The sequence below is a fragment of the Phalacrocorax carbo genome, chromosome 13 (genome assembly GCF_963921805.1).
Source record: "Phalacrocorax carbo chromosome 13, bPhaCar2.1, whole genome shotgun sequence".
NCBI classification, from domain to species: Eukaryota; Metazoa; Chordata; class Aves; order Suliformes; family Phalacrocoracidae; genus Phalacrocorax; species Phalacrocorax carbo.
In genome coordinates, this window is record NC_087525.1 from 9,949,740 (window position 1) to 9,968,892 (window position 19,153).

The following is a 19,153-nucleotide window of genomic DNA, read 5'->3' on the forward strand; positions in this document are numbered from 1 at the left end:
GGTTAATAAATCTTGCAGCAGAGAAATAAGGAATAATGATTGAGCCATGTGGAATAAATTAGCTGTCAGAGGAGTTGCTCGTCTATCAGCAGGTTTCTGTAACATTATCACATCCTTATTATCTAGGTTACGCTTCTCACAGCTGCAAACAGCACAAGATAGAATGATAAAGATCCTTCGGCTGTGTTTCAGGCTTGGAAAACAGTCGTGCTGTTGCAAAAAGGCTTTTGTTCCTTATGTTTACTGGACCAAATGTATTATATTTCATATTATTTTTTGCAGGATAATAATGTTGGGTTTTTTCCAGGGAGCAGGGAAGTTATCAAAAGGAAATGGTGCTGACTCTGATGTAGACTGCATAATGAAACCTGAGGGTTCTTTTAATGACATACATATTTTCAAGATGTTTCTTGCTGTTCCTGTGAACTTATTTGAATAACCTTGCAAGATATTGGAGGGAAAGGCTATTTTGTTCTTCCATCTCCGCCCCCTTTCCTTGTGCACACAAACTATGAACTGTGATATTGAAGCGCTGGAAAGTTTTTAGCTTACACAGAGGAGAGGAGAGAGACCAGATTTCCTCTGTAAATAGAGGCCCCGGGAAGTAAAAGCAAAAGCAAGTTCATAATCCAGATCAACCCATTGTTTGTCTTTTTAGCAGGGAGCAACAGCCTGACCCGGCAGTGGGGAGTCTCACTGCTCTCCAGGAGAGTTCTGTATCAGCATCACGCAGTCTCACCTGTCTTACCGGACAGGCAACAAAACCATGTCTGTTCTCTTTCAGGAGCAATGAATCGTATCTGAAGCCTGAAGTGAATTGTAGCCCAGTGCCCTGCACATTCTGGCTGAACGCAAAAAGATGTTTTAGCTGGTGGCCACAAAAACCCATGCAGCTTTCTCTCCTTCTTTCACAAGCTTTTTGTCTGCTATTTGCTGTGTTAACTCTTTATATTTGAGCTGTAAACTCCAACTCACATTTTTCCCTTTTTCCTTAACTTAGGACTGATGGGTGATGTTTCACCAGGTATCCTGCCTGTGTTAGTTCCTCTGAGACCTTACTGAGATTATTCTGCAAGTGGCAAGGACAGAGTAGTCCTGAGCACCAGCTAACAGATCTGTGGGAAGAGTGTCAAGACACAAAGGGGTGCATTCTTTGCTGTAAGTAATTACCTTTTTCACACTTCTTCATCTGCAATTGCCAATTGTTTTGCAGCAGTGGGAAATATTTTATACAAAATATGGCCCCAGCCCTGAAATCAGAAATATGTGGGTGATCTTTCTGTCTATGTGAGGATTCTTTTTATTTCAGTGGCACTCTACAATGGTGTTGGGTCCTTTCTCACATGTCAGGCTGCCATGGGTCAAATAGTGACCTCGTGAACATGGGACATTTAGTCTTGTGTTGCCTAGATTCTTTTGCGAGTGTTTCCAAACAAAATTCATAACAAGGAGTTGAGAAAAGTAGGCTACTCCACTCCGAAAACTCTAAGCTATTATTGCTCAAACTAGGGATTGCCAGCCTTGTTGAGGCTACCAAACAGGCACTAGTGAAATTCACTGTTCTTTTGCCTTTTTCCTTTCTACGGTGGGACATGTGAAGCAGTGAAAAGATGTTCTCCCGTCTCTCTTGGGAAATTCTTTAGAGGAGGGGGAAGAAGGGGTTTGCTGCAAAAATAAAATTCCAATCCAAAATCACTTGATTACTTTGAAAGTAGAATTCTGGTGCTGGACACACAGTCCGGGGTTGATCTAGGCTGCAGCTTGACTTGATCTGTGTGAAAGTCTGCCAGTGGAAAGACCACTTCCTTCGCTGAAGTTTAAAGAAAGTAGGGAGAAAGACTTCTGGAAAGGAGAATAACAAAAATTAAATTAAGAGTAAACCCATGTAAAAGAAAGAATCCTCTCCTTTCTTTCCCCCAATTCCCTACTATTCCTGTGATGAGGGAGATGATTGTTCCTTGTAGGGCTTTTATTGTTTCCCTCATTGCCCTCTTCTTTTCCCCCTTCACAGCTCCATTCTCCAAAGGGCTTGTTGCTGCAGAATTACAAGGAGCTTCTATAAATCTCACACTTGCCATTCATCTGGGCTCTGCTGGTCTCACAAATTGCTGTGATTTAGATACTTTATCTATCAGAAGGTGTCCTGCGTGGCTGGGTCAGCATTCTGCCAAACTGTACTTCCCTCTGCCATCGCTGCCCTCCCCCTGCTGAACCCTGTAATTTGCGCGCTGGGCTGGGACAACGCTCAGCAGCGCTCTGCACGGGACAGGGGCTCCAGGGAGAATGCCTTTTATCCACAGCTGGGACATTAAATAGCACATCACCCCACTGATCGTGTCAGGCTTGGTACTCCCCGAGAGGCTTTCCAAGGCTGTTGGGGCCCAGTGTATGCTGCATGCAAGCCTAGTAAAAGACTTGTGGTGGTTTGGGTATAGAATGTGCACAATTTGTGCCACAGATGAAGAACATTTTAAAAAAAACCCACCTTTTTAAAACCCAGCTGCACCTTTCTTTGAATTTACTCTTGGGGGATGCCACATTCTCATCACATCATGGGGTCATGTATCCTGGGTGCAAATACCCTCTGTTTTCTGAAAGGAAATTCAGAAGTATCAAGCAGACTGCATTAGAGATTCAGCTGGTCTAAATCAGCCCAAACCATTGATCACTGATTGCAAAGGCTTCTGACTAGTATATATGAAAGGACCTGTTCCTTTGAAACAAGCATTGTTTCGTCTTCCCTACGTAGTGAAATCCTGTCTGTCAAAAAGAGAAGGAGGGTAAATCAGGCTGCAGTGAGATGTGTTGTGTAAGCGGCAGCTGAGCTAGGTCTCCCTAGCCGGAGATGGCAATAGATACCTCACCCTCAGAGCTACCAGCCTAACAGCCTGTCGTTACCCACACAGATGCTGTTAATATTAAGAGATTTAGGTAAAAAGCATTTAACAGTAGATAGGTAAATAGATAGGCAGGTATATTTGATATTTGTCCAGGACTATACTGGCTGACATTGGGTTAGGGACAAAGCTGATGTGTGGTTGTATCACCAGTTTTGAGACGACAGCCAGCTTTGGTGGGAAAGGGGAGAAGACAGCGCTGAGCAGCTCTGGGCATCTTCAGAAGTTCTCAGAGAAGCACATCACTCATACTCTGAGACACCAACTGAACAGATCAAAAAGCCAAACCTCATCCGCCTGTCACATCAAAAACCTACGTGTAAAACCTTAGTTTATTGAAAGCAGCTTGTCTCACAATACAGAGTACTTCTTTCTACCTACACACCTTTACTGGATCCTTGAGAGGTATAGATCTGTCTGGGCCTGAGAAAGGAGCAGACTTGGAAATAATGCAGGCTGTTCTTTATCTCATTTGGAAGTTACAAGGGCAGTTAAACTTTCTAGAGATTTTCTTCTAAAACCTACAAAATGCCACTAATCTAATAATAACTCACAAAAAAGTGATGTAGAAAGAAGACTCCTGCAAAACAAATTAAACTCAAAGTAGCACACAGGACCTTGTATTTAGATTGAATTGGGAGTAATTCAATACTGAAGATTAAAGGCCAAACTCTCTGCTGTTAAAATTAGATCTAAATGCAATATTAAGCCAGCAGACTCATTTGAATGATGTAAATTCATTCAGCTTTTCAATACTGGGGGCGGAGGGAAGAACTTTTCAGAACGTGAACGCTGTTGTTGCAGACATCTAAAACTCACTGTCTAAAACATTCCTTTGGATAATGACTTACAGCATTCAAAACAAGGCCATAAGTAGAAATACTGAAATTCATTACACAGGGAGACGTGCTAGGAGGCAACAGTGTGTGACTTCGTTTTGAAAGATGCTACTCCATTGTCATAATGGTCACAGGTGAGAAGATTATTTAGAGCTGTTACCTTGTGCTGAGACTTGGCCTTTGTAACCGCCCTGATGACTAGTGACTCTGAATTGAAGAGAGTGAAACGTTGATATGCTTTGTACTATTTAATGGGCTCCTCTGTAGAACGAGAGTGTGAAGTAGCTGTGATTTGTATCGAAAAAGGTTTTACCTTCCTAGTACTTAAACAAATGCTCTGTGACTTTTCAGCTGTCAGAAGATTTAAGTGAACATCAGTAAGTCAATCAAACACTTAATTTTGCCAATCAACAGTGTAAAATTCACCTCTAAACCACCTTGAATACTCAAATGCATACGTAATGTCAGCTATTTTTGCTATTTGTATGTTATCATTTTTCCATTTCATTTAGTCCATTGCTCCTTGGAGTTCCCTTTACCTTACTGTGTAAGCTGGCAGTACTAAGTAGCTCTATTAATCATTTCACCCTGGCTTTCCCAGTAGTTTAATCAGATGTTTACTAGAAAACAAGCACAGATTGAAAGCTCTCCAATATGTACGGTACACTTACCTCTCCCTGTCAGAAACACAAAACCTAGCAGGTAAAAGCAAAACCTGTGATTCTTTATAGAATGTAAAAGATCTATCCTGTTGAAGCTCCAGGTCATATTTTTGAGACCTTTTGCACAAAATTCCAGTTTTCTCCTTGTGCACAGAAGGACCTCAAGTGCTCATTTGAGACCAAATGACTGGCAGGCCTCCCGTCTCTTCCTTTGCTTATGCCAACCTCCTGGTAGGCCATCAAGTGCCTTGACTGTTACATACTACAAGGAATACAAACAGGCAGCAGAAAAAATTACTTCTCATAAATCCCCTGATTTCTGCAACTAGAAACCTAAGGGTACAATTTTGAAGGCTACAGGGGGCAGAACAGGAACAGAAAACCAGTAAACATGAAGAACATCTGTTTGGATAGCTTATACTAAACAGCTGCAGAATGCATGTGACCCATTGAGGAAAGCTGCAGCAGAGGATCAGAGCTGTAGAAGCTCTCTCTGGTGCTGGAAGGACTGTCAAATAACTGTGTGCAAAATAAGCTCTACTGACCTCTGATAACAGAGGTGTATAAAGAATGATCCTCACAGGCACACATGTCTGTATGTTTCTCTCACATACTTGCACATAGATATGACTCTATACTTACTGGATGACATCTAGCTATTCTCAAGGTCAGCTCTATTCAGCCATTAACTAGAGAGATGTGAAACTAACCATAACAAACGTAAACATGCACTTTTACACAATAATCCTCGTGTGTGCAGGCATAGGTAGCATCATGTTTCCAGGCTGCCTGCCTTGAATAAATGGGTTGGTCCAAACTCATCTTTTATAAAGGTTAATTACAAAACCCTTTTGAACATCTCAGGTTCTATTTCCAAGACAATGTGTTCTTGTATCTGGAACTTGGCAGGGGACATTTATGAGTTTTTGACTTCTGTTTGTTATATACATGACAGACTTCAGCAGTGCAAACGTGCAGAAATGCTTTTAATATGTGAAAAGGCAAGTCATGTCTGGGACGCCCATTGGTTTTCATGTGGCTTTGAGAATTTTCAAATTGTCGTTCATAAAATTGCTAGGCAAGGCTGCGGGCTTCCCGGGGTGTGCAGCCACCGTATTACCGGTTGGTCGCAGTTGTTCTCTGTTCTCTGCAAGGGTTTTGTGACAGAGCCAAAATAGATGAGCAGAGGAAAAATAAGGTAGAAACTTATATTGACAGCAGCGATTAAAAAAAAAAAAATCATAAGAATCTTCATGCTCATCTCCACACTGGCTATGCATAATTTCTGAAAAAACTGAAAGCAAGCACAGGAGAAACGAAAAAATAATCCATCTCCAAAGTCACATTTGTTTTCTGTTACGTGTGTTTCATCATCTGTTTCCACTTCCTCATTTGTCGTGCCGAGGAAGAGAAGAAGCAGGACGACCGGGACGGATGGGATATGGACTCAAATGCACGTTGTGTATGATGGGTGAGTCAGGTATTCTGCGTTGTTGTTATGGCAAGAAGGTCGTCTTAAACTTAGAGGGTCTTAGCACAGAGATGAGCGTAGTAGCGAAAGCTGGAATACTTGCTCAGTTATTTTGAAGTATTCCTTACAGCTACAGTTGTGAACTGAATGGCAGTTGGGTTTGATTGTTCACGTAGCAATCATCGTTCGGGCAGGAACTTCCCTTGTATAGCTTTCCTATTTCTAAAGCACAATAATTCTGGTGTGCAATGTCCTCAGCTTTTCTAATGATGCACACACTCATGTGGGCACTATCACTTGTGCACTCACCTGGCCAATGCATCAGATTTCTTGGCACCTCCAGCTGTTTGAATTCTAGGCCTGCACACAACTCTTCAAAGACAGGTCAGTTGCACAATGGAGGTGAAGCATTTCTATGTGCTGCGACTGTCAGTCATGCCAGATTGCATTGTTACCATGCAATCTTGATAAAAATTAATTTACAGTTTGAATAAGAGTCTCAGAAAGGGAAAGCATCATGCAATTTTACTGCGTGTTTCCTGAATAGATCTAAATTCTGTATAAAAAGTGTCCATGTTATTTCTGTTGCCTCTGGTTTGCTCTAGAAAATGCACACGACCGATTCTGTTATCTGTTCTAATGGTCCAGAGTCATTCAGGCACAACCTCTGCAGTCTGCTAACAATGCAGCCTCTCAAAGGGCAGGAATGATTGTTACAGAAGTAGAGCATGAAAATATCATCTGCCATTTCTACAGCGTCCTGTAGCCATGGCTTCAGGATCCCCCTATGAATCAGGCATTCACCTTCCAGGTGTTCAGTCTCAATTGGCTGCTAGGGACATTGCCTTTAAGCAATTAGCTGAGATGTTTGATGTTTGGAGAATCAAGGTTTAATGTGTTCCCAGAGGCTTGCATACTGTCCTGCAGGATATTCATACAATATCGCTGCGCAAAGGGAACGAGTGAATAAGTACCTCTGTGTCTTTTGCTTTTTTCTTTTTTTTTTTGATGACAGTTTCTTCCTGTTGGATTTCTTGACACCTTTCCATTCTTTCCCTTTTGGAAGGGCAGCATCATATAATCGAGCTCAGCCTCAGTTAGCTTTTATTGTGAAGTGTAACATTTTGAAAGCAAAAAGATACAGGATCTTCCTTATATTTCTCAATTTGTGCTCAGATATGAGTTAAAGATTACAAATAAATTCTGAACTTTTTCTGTGCATGTTTACAAGTTTCTGCCAGCGAGACAACCTTTTGAAAGCGGGTGAACAGGAGCTGTAAGAACATAGACAGGACTTGCAACATGAAAATACATAGCCTTATTTTCCTGCTCTGCATCAAAGTTAAGAACTTCTATCTAGACATGGTCAGGTTTAGTCATCACTGGTACTGACTCCTGTGCCAAGCTGCTCTGACAGGTGTCCTGAAAGCTTAAAAGCTCCCATAGCTGTCCTTCGCTCCATGCACACATGTCACGTTGCATCTGCTGAAATTGTAGGGATTTATGTTTAGCCAGAGCCGTAGTAGTGCAGTTGTTTAAAAGGCTGATTCTAATTACAGCACAGCAACAGAATAAAACCTCAGACTGGGCTAAATCCATACTTTTGCCAGTCTGATTTCAGCAAGGCAGTCCTTGGTTGCTCCTCTCGAACTATTTTGCAGCATTCCTTCCCTCCCAATCCCTGTCCCATTTAAGTTTCAGTCCTCCTCTCTGTGTTTATTCAGTTCTTTGCTACTCCCCCCTCTTCCCCACATTTGCCCAGATGACTGAATACTACTTTTTTTTGTGCACTAATCTCATGTTCAACGCTCACTTTACAGGTTTATGTCTCCATTTTAATGCAATCATTACAATTTTTCCTGGTTTCTTTGTTCTTATCTTTCCATTTAAACTCTCTCCTATATCATCTGCCTTAGTTCATCTTCTCAAATATCGCTTGAAGTGAATCCTTCGACTTCTTGGCGAGGCAAATGAACATGTCTCCCTTTTCTGATCTGAGACCTGCACCCAAAAAGACTTCTCTAGCTTGTCCTGTTGAGTCTGGAAAGCCCTATCAGAGATGAGTGAAGAGATAAAATGGTGCAATTTATTTGCTTATCTGTAATGGATTTACAGGGACCTTTACAGAGGAATCGGGGATCATTTTGTTTTGCATATACATTACCAGTGAGGGAACACCTCCAACCACACAGGGATGACCTTCTTAGTAGCTGAGTCTGGGCTAAGGCGATTGCAAGCACGCCTTGTCCAGAATTGCTACGCCTTTCTTAGCTTTAATTTTCCTTCCAGTAGTGGGCAGTAATCAATATCCTTTCACTGCATACGGTGTTCTGAAGTTTAAGTGCTAATGGTGCCATTTGGCAAAGTGAGCTGCATTAGATTATACAATACAACTGTAAATTGGAAATTGCTTAATCTTTCAAATTTGTTTTCTGCCATTAGATTTTCTCATGATTCGTTTATCATTCTAATTGGATTTTAACATGTACTGTGTGTTTCAAAACTTGAAATTATGAAGAATTGCATAACAAAGAGCGTTTAGGAACAGGCAGCCCCCCAAGCTGTGTTTAATTTATAACAGATCGGTAAACAAGGAAAGTGAAGAGTCACGAAAATACTGAGTAACAAAGCGATGCTGCCTTAGAAACCCAAGGATTAATTGCAATGATAATAAGCAGAGTAATTAAGACTATTTATTTAACTCCTACTGCAGCATTGGAATAGGTCAGCTGAGCAGGATACTAAGGATCACTTTTACTCTTGCTCTTCCACCCTTTATCTCGGTCTTTCATCTGCTCTTGGCTTACTTAACCTTGCACAGGATTACCTGGTGAGTTAATTGAAAAGCCTTTCTGCTAGAAATAGAGCAGAACAATAAATAATTGATTCCCCTTCTGACCAACGTCAGAAGGCCTGTAAGTCCATGTGAGAAGGGTCTTCCCATCCCTTCTTCAGAGCACTCAGGTGTGTTTTCTGTCTGCAGGAGAAGTCTGGATGATCATCTCAATGTATGGCAAAGTTCTGTAGAGAATCCCAGGCTCTCCATGGGCAGAGTTTAAAGCAGGAGCCTGAGCTGGTTCCGGCAATGGATGGTACCTTCATGTACGCTGGAAAACTTCAGACTTCACAGTCTTTACGTCTGTTTTTTAATGCAATCATTACAATTGCATAATAATCATTAAAACTCAAAGTGGGTTTTATTCTTTGCTTTGAGATATTGAAACACAAATCATATACATCACAGTGGCATTTCACACTATGTTTTGAAAACAGGTAATTGAAGCATGAACTACATCTTAGCCAGCTAGGAAGTGGGCATGTTTTTCATAGTGTCCTGCTGTAATAGCATACTTTAGGATAGTAAACAGGTGTGGATTGAGTTTGTTTCTGCAGTCCTGGATGTTATGCCAGTGACCTCAAGAGCGTCTGTTCATTCTCTCCCATTCTTTTCTTCTGAGGATTAGAAGTAAGATCTTAGATACCAATGTTCTGCTACAGTTCTCTGACATTTGAAAGTATAGCAGTGAAAAGAGCAAGTGACATAGCACTTGGTTGGGATAAAAAAAAAGTGCATATTTAGCATCATGACTAGCTGGGATTTGTTGGTGTATATCTGAGATGTAGACTGCTTCTGCAGTATTTCATTTCTTCCTTTGCTCTGTGACTCAGCTGTCTTTTGGAATGATAGGGTATAAAATTCTCCATCAGAAAAGAGCGAGAGGAGCTCAGTTTAGACAGTTGTAAAGAAAGCTATCATTAGGCTAGGTGAAGTGTGCATATAAGCCCTTTGTCCATTTTCTTAATGTTTTCCATTTGTCTCCTCTGTCCAGCATGTCGATCTTTCTGTGAAAACTCTTTCAAGTGGAGAATCCGGAAAATGCATGTTCAGTAAGGTCAGAGGTACATCAATTTGCAAACATTAAAAAAAAAATTCCCCTTAATATCCATGATTTATTTTTACAAGGAATATTTAGCACTTCAAGCTTCAATACATAAAAATTTACACAGGTGCTGTATATTTTTAAACCAGATGGGCTTTTCATACAAGAGACAAGAACATATTGGATACAGCAAAACAAATCTACATTTTTTTAAGGTTCTTTTTTTTGCAGTGTGTTAGTTCTCATGAATACATCAACAGAGAGTTGTGCTTCTGTCTCTAAAACAAGTGTAAGACAGACAGCAGATGTGCTAATATCCCCACATTGCTCTGCCAAACCAGTCCACACCAAGCCATATGGATGGATGAATATTTCCGAGCTTTCAGAGGTATTCGGGCCTTTTCCTGTCAGGTATAATATGACAGAAGAGCAACTGTTTATGGTGGTGATTTCAGTAATTGTTCCCCAGCAGTTGAAATGTGACTGTCAAGAAGCTACTAGTTAACAGTAACTCCTTACCTGGGCTAGTCTCAAATCTCTAACTTCAAAGTGAAGTGTGATCTGCAGTAGGTGATTGGAAGGAGCCGAGTTATTTAAAAATAGAAGTTCTGGGTTATATTATTCACAATTTGTATTGTAATAATTTCCAGATGAATGATCATCATTGTGCAATATACCATAGACACAATATGAGAAACCAGTCATCTTCCACTTTGGAAGATGGGTTTCTGACTGAATCATTCATTCCCAGGAACTCAGGAGTTTTCAGGGATCCTAAAATGTTCCCCTGCATTCATAATATTCCCTCCCTTACTCCCCACTTAAAAGACTTTATTATAGGAAGGAGCAATTTCTTTTGTTTCCTGGAGTATATCAGGTCTGCTTTCCCTACCACTGGAGGTCCCTGGTCAGACAGCCAGTTTGCTACAGGTGTGTGTGGTGAGGGATTTTTCCAAGAAAAACATAAACCAGGCCAGAACATTTTTTATCTTCATTTGCCTTACCAATTGTCAGCTTCTCATCAGAAAATGTGAAGAGCTTCATCTAAAATGAATTTAATCGAACAGGTTTTTATGAACATGTGATATAAGCCATGAGAAAGACATATTTCTTGAAATGTTGGTTTTGTCAGAAACTCATTTCTTCCCAACAATGGATTTCAGAGGAAATTGTCCAGAAGGCCCTGCTCATTGGTTTGTGTGACTGAAAAAAATAATGAAAAGCCTGAACCAAGAGAAATAGAGACCCAAAACATTTTGTCAAAGAAGTTAATGTCTGATGGCAACTGATGGCAAGGGACACAGCTAAGTCAGGTACAGCAAGAAAACCTTGGAGTCCCTAAATCCGTGTTTTTCCCAAAGGAATCTTAGACAGGCACTTGCTGCTCTACTGTATTCATGTCTGGTGTTAGGCATTGCTGTAGTCCAGTACATCTCTAGGGCTTGTTTTAACATCTTGCTCCTAATTTTAACTGGAGTAGCATCATTTAGGAACTTAAATTTGACTCCTGAAAAGCATAAATCACAGCCAGGAGTTAAGCTGGGTAATTCTTGACCTGTTAAGGCAAATCATTTGACCTGTTAAAAAAAAAAAAAACCCAAACCTTCTGCAAACTCTTTTGACCAATCTTTGCCTCCTAAGTGAAGAGACATATACCTTGAAATTATTCATGGGCTTTTAAGCACACATCAGACACACAGGGCTCTTAAAAGCATCTGGTTTTTAAGTCCTTTCATCTTGCATATCTGCTGCCCACTTTATCCATCTCTGTTGCAACAGGATACCTGCCATTTGTTTCCATCATTGGCGACTGCTGCGGCAGCGTTGTGCTGCTGATAACTAGGCTCCAGTCTATTAACCTCTTTGATTAAATGAATCTAAAAGGAACTAGAGACACTCTTGATATATGCATGCGTTTGATCATAGACTTGCAGAATGCTCTTCATATCTGTTTGATCACATATGAGTTCTTTAGACGCTCTTAAAAAGTAAAAGAAGCAGCAGCTAACTAAAAGGAAAACCCCATAATGGCTCAGATTTAATGACATCTTATTTGCTTATATAATGAAATCTTCCCACTGTAATATCAGTCCTTTGATTTCCCCAAGAGAACCTGGGAAGGTTGTAATTTAAGTGGTTCTTCCCCATTGCTGTGAAACACAGTTATTTACAAAGCATATACCTCTCTTGAAGAAGTTAAATTTTTTTGGATATGGATGGGATGAAGCATGCTCCTGCATGTCTCAGAAAGGGGTGTGAGTGTGTGTGTGTGTGTAGGAGGCTGCCTCAGTCATGTTAAATTCATACCAGGTAGCACTTCAAGAAATGACTGGAAAGTAGAGCTGTTGTTGATGTAAAAGGCCACAGACATTAACAGCCTGCAGAACAATTCTAGGGTGCAGAATTACAGCTGCCAAAACACAAAGGAAAAGAATTTAAAAAATGCAGGAAGTAAAGGGTTTGAAACAATGGTGTATCTCTGTTGTTATTGCTATTATACTTTGGGTTTTTTTTAAAACACTCATCTTGCAGGGGAGCTGGGGCGTTAATTTTGAGCTGTTCTCTGTTTTCATCTTTTAAATGGCAACAGGAAACATGAGGGTTTTTACTCTGCTTTTATTGAATTTTGTGTTCTGTTCATTTAGAAGTTTTTGTGGAAATATGAACTGCAGTAAATATTGATGAAATGTGTGCTCTTCTGACTGAGAATCAGCTCTGCTGATGGCTTTTAAAGGGAGTCCAGTCTGTTTTTTCAACAGCTCCAGACCAAGATAGAACAGGTTGAGGGTCAGAAAAGGAAGAGGCCTGAAGGGGAGAGGAGGAAAGCAGTAAAAGGGAAGGGAGGATGTCGATGGTTCAGGGAAGAAAATGGACTCTTCTTTTGGACAGAAAATATTCTTCTGCTTAAAGAAAATATTAATCCTTTCTTTTTAAGGCTGGTCATGTACTAACTTGTGGCAGAGGCACAGAAGGGGAATGCTTAGCTCTTGAAAGCCACTACAAAAATGGAATGAAAAGCACCAGCAATATCAGGCGGTAAGGTTGTGTCTGTGCTGGTGTACCTCCCTCCCTCTCCCCAAGCACGCAGCCCCTCTCATTTTTCTCACAATCCTTTGCAGGCAGCCAGGGGTTCCAAGCAGGGAACAGAGAATAACAAAAATGGTAGCTGGTATGATTTGAAGCAGCCAATGATAAGACAAATCCTCAGCTGTATACCCTGGCATTTATTATACCAACAAAGTCACAGATCAATCTTTTTCATCTCTGCTGCACACAGACCAGGTATAGACTTACAGCAAGTAAGGAATTGGGCAGATTAGAAGCTAAGTCTATTATTCTGATGATAAATCACTAAGTCTTTGATTTGCTGAGTTGAATAGGAACAGACATTTTCTCTTTTTTCTTCCTGACTAAATAACAGAATTACTGTTTTATTTTTAGCCACTCTTTCCTTTCCCACCAGCATTCCCCTCCCCTTCAATACAGATCAATACTTCTGTCCTTTCCAACAGATATATTCAAAACTCCACAAGTCTGCGTGCTCTCACCTTGTAAAAGGAGAAAGCCCTGGTCCTTATCTGCATCCTCTCAATCTGACAACTACAGCTCTTACCGGTTTCTATCTGCGTTTCATCCATTGTTCCTCCTACAAAGAAATCTTTGCAGGGATATCTCAAGAGACTGCCAATGGTCCGTAACATCTTTCCCTCCTAAATTTGCTTCCAACAGTGACTATTGTCTCGTGTGTTTCTTGGGAAGTGAGTTCTCTTATGCTCCTGGCAGATACGTGTCTAAAGAATAGGGTTTATGGCATTCCTTTGGTCTTAGTCTCACTAAGGAAGCAAATAACTAAAGTGATTAGCTTGGAAATGTAGTGATGGTGGTCTTTCCAGTGTAATGAAGGTGGCCTTGGCCAGCAAGGAGTGAAGGGCAGTAGGTGATGTGATGCCACTGCCATTTCTGTATGTTTTCTGGAAATAGAGGAGGAGTCAGTCTGCTGCTCTGTCAGTCTAGCCTGAAGTTCACTTCAAAAACTGGAGAATATTTTATTTGAAGCAATGACTTTCTTAAGTGAACGAAATGACAAGAGATGTTTGAGTCCAAGAAAGATGTGCAGAGATGGACAGCTCCAACACTTTCCATTTTAGCCACACTTCTGGCAGGACGGGGAACAGGTCATGGTCTTCACTTGCGTGAAAGACACATAGTCCTGCTTCCCCGTCTGGTATCTCTCCAAGGAGAGCTTAGAACAGGCACTCTGGGCTGCTGTGACAGTTAGTCAGTGTTTGGGTAAGGAGAGCTGGGCATTGTGTGGTCATGCAAAAATACACGAAAATGGGTGGCGGTTACTGGAGGTACCTGGGACAGCCGTAGTGTAATATGTAGAACGGGAGCTGACATTAGCTGTCTAATGCTTTGAGATATGTATGGGCAAAGTGCCACTTCCAGGAGGTATTTGAGGTTGGATAAAATTCAGTAGCTAATGGAAAATCATTGTATTTGCTCTTATAATTTTTTTTTTGTCTACCCATACCCAAGATCTACAGTGTTTGAGCTGTCTGTGAATTGGCAGAGAGCTTGGTATGTTGTTAATAATCTCAGCAGATATGGAAACCTGAACTAGCCTCTAATAAGTATAACAGGAATTTTCCAGATTTGGGCAGAGACTGAACGATCTAGTGTATGGATTCTTAATCGAGAACTTTTCCTGGGGACTTGCAATCGGATGCCTATAAAAACAAAATCAAGCAACTCCCCTAAGGTAAAATAGCTAAAATAAACTTTACTGCTAAGGACATAAAGAAAATGGAATAGTTTGTAATAGTTTAGCCAGTGAGTAGAGAAAACCTATGCTTTTCATAAGGAGATGTTCCTGCTGTATATATAGCCCTACCAGCATACATTAATGGCCCTAGCAGTATACACTAATTTATCCAAACTGTTGACATGCCATGCAGAATCTAATAACTGTCACTCTGAAGGAAAAGGGAAAGGAGATGAAGATCCAACCCAGCAAATCCTTTTTCTTCTAAGGGAGAGAAAGAAAGAATCTGTATTTCTGTTGTGTGATTGTTATTGGTGGACAACTCACCCATCCTCCCCTTTCCTTTCCTCTGGTCACTGGCAATCAAAACAGCCAGGGAATGTGAGATAGGCTTGGTCAGGAATCAGATCACATGTAAACATTGGCTTTTATGGTAACAGAGGTAACTGATGGTAACAGAGGTAACAGAGGAATATTATCAATGAAAAGCAAAGCAGCTCTCTTTATTTTGCAGAGGTGCCATTACGTGTGCTCGCCTTATTCTGTATATCAATTCATACCTTGCAAGGTAATGAAATCAACACTCCATCTTCTACAGATGCCACATATTAGGATGAGAGAAAGAAGCAAGCTAATGCCTTTCTGTGACTATATATTTTTGTCAAGGAAATGCTGGAGTAAATCACTAGGGCCAGATGATTTCTCTAATTCTAAGCAGCTAGATAAAGCTTGGGTTTGAAAACTGAGACAAACAAGATTGGTATGTTATTCCTTTTGACAGACTTTGGGGAATTTAAAAGTATGGAGAGGGAAAGGAGAATGGAGGTGGAGACAGGGCTGTTTTTTTTCCTGTGTACCCGTTGAAGAAGGTTGGAGAACTTGATATTCAATTTAGCTCCTATTAAAGTAGTGCTGTTTGCTTGAGCATTAGTGTTTTAGAAGACTCTTTCTTCCTTGAATGATGTTGGTACCTATGGCAAAACTGATCTTCTGACACTAACACTGTCTTTGCCAGCTGATCCTTCCAGAAATAAGGCTGAAAAAGTACACTTGCTCATGTCTGTGACCATGGGTGTAGTTGTGTGTGTGTATACGGGATGTGCAGAGTTGGGGATGGCAATCTCAGATTAAAATGGTTATCACCTGAGGAACTGAGGAATATTCAGGGATGGTAGTCAACCCTAACATTTAACTTATGTGAATTAGAACAAGGAGAGTTCAACAAGTCCTTGAACTTCTGTTCTCTGCATCAAGCCTCCACTAAACTTGATGTGGGGTATCTGGATAAAGTTACCAAGGATCAAGTGATAAATACCATCACTGGGGCAGTGCAGATTTCAACACTGCTGGCAGCTAAATCTTGGCTGATTATTTATGCAAAAAGTTATATAAATGTTAACCATAATTCAACTTCCTCTAAAAGAGTTCTAAAAACATCCTGTAAAAATGAAGCAAAATTAAGCCACTGTCACAAACTTTGTTATTGCTGCCTCTGGCTTTTTGTTCTGACTGAGAGCTGATTCCAGGGGACAGATCCTGTAGCAAATAGGCTGAGGTATCCCTGCACAAATATCAGTGATCCAAGTGCTGCACTTGATGTTACGTGAAGTAAATGTAAGCACACAGACACAGCAGAGTGCAGCAGACGCTTCTTGCGGGGCAGGAACCTCAGGCATTTCAAATGGTTCTGCTTTAGCTCTTGCACAAGCTATTTTAACTTTTTACTTCATATTTCTCTGTTGTCATGTTAGAAATAATCTCATAACGGTCCTGGTGCCACCACACCAAGCTCCAGACTCAGCAGTCCCAAAATTATATTGCACTATTTGCCTGATCTCAGAAACAGTGGATAAAGAAGCCCTGAAGATGTGTAGGCACCACTCACCAGGAGCGACGGGGATTGCAGGTGCTTCTCCCGCAGCAGGATTTCCTCCTTGACATTAAGCAAGGGCAAGCAAACTGGTGAGATTCAAATGTACAGTTCAGCTGGGCAAACTTTCCTGGCAATGTTAGTACTTGAATTGCTCAGTCCAGCAAGCAAAGACAGATTCCTTAAAAAAAGAACTTTCTGGTGGCTCACCTCGCTGGTCTCTCTCTTTGCCCCCAAATCTGTGGAGGTGTGCAATATCTGATCTAGTTGTTGAGAGTATATTTCAGCATTTAAGTGCCACAGGTTGTGCTTGAAATAGCCTTGGCTCTTACTGAAGATTCACTTCCCTTGCGGGGAGAGTCCACTCTGCTGTAACTGAGTATAGCCGCACTAATCCCCTGGAAGGCATCGCTCGTCCTCAGGAAGATGGGTGTCACACGCTGCATGCCTGCTGCTTTAATGTATCCCCATACATCTGTATCTGACCAGCCACAGAAGTACTAGCACTGGCATTTTCAAGCTAGAGTCCCATGAAGTTCACAAAAAGAAGGACCTGTATGTGACAAGAAAGGCTGTTACTTGCTTTTGCACGTGTTATTGCATCTTGTCTTTCCTTGTTTGGCAGAAACTATGAGCGTTAACAAAATTTGGAAAAGGCAGAGTGTGACTGATTACATCCGCCCATCTGAAGCTCTGCTGTGCACGTCCTGGTCCCTCTTTTCTTTCCTGCTTTAGATTGCCAGGCGAGTCTCTCGTGGTAGTGCGTATGAAAGACACAAGGAGGGACAAGTCTTAGGTAATGTTTTTTATATTGAAGTTTCACTGAAGTTTCCGCTTACTTGATTTTGAAATTCATGCTGAAGACAATCTGATAAAAGACAAAGACATCCATTGCTTACTGTCAGTATTTCATACTAGTTAAAATTATTGCAGGGCAGGGTTTGAAACTCAGCTGACATCTTCCTGAAGTGTCGAAACTTCAGGAAACTTGATAATTCCTCACCTCTGTGAAATCAATAGAGGGGGAATAGTAACAGTATGTTTTTCTTTTTCCATATAGATGGGCTGCCTTTTCCACTTGTAAAAAATACATTCCAGAGAGGGAGAATTAACTTGGTTTTGAAAGAAGAGTTTTGCCACATCAGCTGTTACAAACTCACAGCACTATGGAGCTATTTACAGATCTGTAGTTCCAGACCAGGACCCCCAATAAAAGCTGGTAGTGGATTTATTACATTAATTTAAGTTACCTTATGTAAATACATTGTTCCTCTGGGAAGTCTGGCTCTTTTTTCCCATTCTCTAGCAGTTTGTCTAAGCAGTACTTTGGCACTTGATTTATTTCTTCAGAGCAATGGAAATGTGGAAGGAGGGGCATGTCCTTCATGCTCACATTGGCACTAGATGGGAAGTGACTCTGACAAACTAAAGGTGAGGAAAGTGTCTTTAGAGTGCTCATGTCTTCAATAGCATTTTCAGATCCTCTTTGGCTCTACCTCTCTCTACGTGAAGACACTCAACTGCTGACACTCTAGTTACGAACACCTCACAACCCTCCCTGAGGTCCATAAACATTGCTGTGGTATGTTTTGGGAGTAGAAGTGAGACGTTTCACTGATTTCACCCCTCTCTCTCTCACTCCATCTCTGGCAGGGTTAAGAGTAAGCACATCTTCCTACTTTCAGTGCTTTAGTTTGATCACTAGGGAGACACCAGCTGATTTAGCTGCTGAAATGTGCCTCATTAAAAATCTGGATCTCTCTTGTTCTTGAAATGAGGCATATTGGACTCTTTTTGCTTCTTTCACAGGGGTCAGTTTTTTCTTATTGACAGACCTGGAGAAAGTTGTGCAACTGGCAGCAGTACACGTCTGTTGGCGTGGACCACGACTATGTAGGCGTCCCTCCTGCTCTGCCACCAAGATGCTGCATGTCAGCATGAAGACAAGATGCTTCTGCTGAAAATGCCAGTCACTATGCATGTGCCTCCTGAATTTGACCCTGCATATGTGTAAAGGCCGTAGGATTTGCAGGTTGTGCATTTTGCACGTAAGGTTCTGCCCACAGGTAGAGATAACATTAATTCTTTCAGGAGAAGACTTCTGTGACTGGGAAACTTGTAAAAAGTTTATCTTAAATGTCTAAACATTGGGCAATTTACTAAAATTGAGATACATTTGATACAGCATCCCACAGCTTTGTCACACCAAGGAATTGGTTTTGCATGAAGCGCTCAGTGTTTACCTGAAGTGTGCACACAAAGGCCCAGTCTTTGCGAGCCTTGCTGGAAGGGCAGTTTTGTTGCTCCTAAAACCCTCCTGCCTGAGTTTATGCTAGTATGTACCAGTCATTCAGAACGATACCTTCTGCTGCCAGGAAGAAACATTTGTCACTTGGAGCACAGGAGAAAAATCAGCAAAAAACATGATAAAGTTTGAATTGTCAGAAGACTGTCACAGAACAATTTGTCCATTCAAATCAAAGATCTGTACCTAGCTTTGTGTACAGTTCTGTTCTTGTTTCAGGTATCTCAGCGTTTCTTTTTTAAAAATATGTATCTATGGATACGATGGAGGTTTAGCTACTTGCAGCAGAATAACTATATGAGTAAACAGTTATGTGTGGCTGCCCTAGTACATCCTGTGAGAAAGATGGTAGGGCAGACTCCTGGGTGAGCGTGTATAATGCTCTTTGATAAATGAGCCGAATTTGTGGGTAGCCAACAATAAAAACTGGCAGATTTACATTCCTTTGAGCACTCAAGAAGTC

General features: G+C 41.1%; 1 long non-coding RNA gene across 1 annotated transcript; it reads left to right on the forward strand.

Moving 5' to 3' along the window:
• The first annotated feature begins 1,014 nt into the window (after positions 1-1,014).
• On the forward strand, positions 1,015-17,943 carry LOC135315607 (uncharacterized). Its single transcript, XR_010375088.1, has 4 exons — positions 1,015-5,869; positions 16,267-16,477; positions 17,011-17,181; positions 17,446-17,943. It is a non-coding gene; the product is annotated as an uncharacterized LOC135315607 (long non-coding RNA).
• The last annotated feature ends 1,210 nt before the right edge of the window (positions 17,944-19,153 follow it).